Raw genomic sequence first — 301 nt, forward strand, 5'->3', positions numbered from 1 at the left:
GGCGTAGGCTGAAAACGTGCCAGCTTCAACAATTGGTTACAGTGAGGGTGAGATGACACCTTTGGTACAAATGCAGTGTTTGGTCACAAGGTAACACAAGAGCCCTCAGGGCCCCACCTGAGACATGAGGGGCTGACAGAGCATGTAGCTCACTGATCCTCTTTGCTGAGGCAATAGCAAACAAAAAAGCAGTCTTGCATGAAAGCCACTTGAGGTCTGCCTGCGTCAGAGGCTCGAAAGGAGGGCAGCACAGCGCTTCGAGAACCAAGTGCAGGTCCCAACCTGCTGCTCGTGGAGCTGT

The 301-nt window shown here is 53.2% G+C and overlaps 1 protein-coding gene across 1 annotated transcript in view; it reads right to left on the reverse strand.

The window, feature by feature from the left end:
* The window catches only part of LOC119421069 (protein KRI1 homolog), a 1,486-nt gene that overhangs the window by 419 nt on the left and 766 nt on the right, over nucleotides 1-301 (reverse strand). The gene's annotated exons all lie outside the window — the stretch shown is intronic.

This window comes from Nematolebias whitei, chromosome 15, assembly GCF_014905685.2.
Source record: "Nematolebias whitei isolate Nwh7 chromosome 15, NemWhi1, whole genome shotgun sequence".
NCBI classification, from domain to species: Eukaryota; Metazoa; Chordata; class Actinopteri; order Cyprinodontiformes; family Rivulidae; genus Nematolebias; species Nematolebias whitei.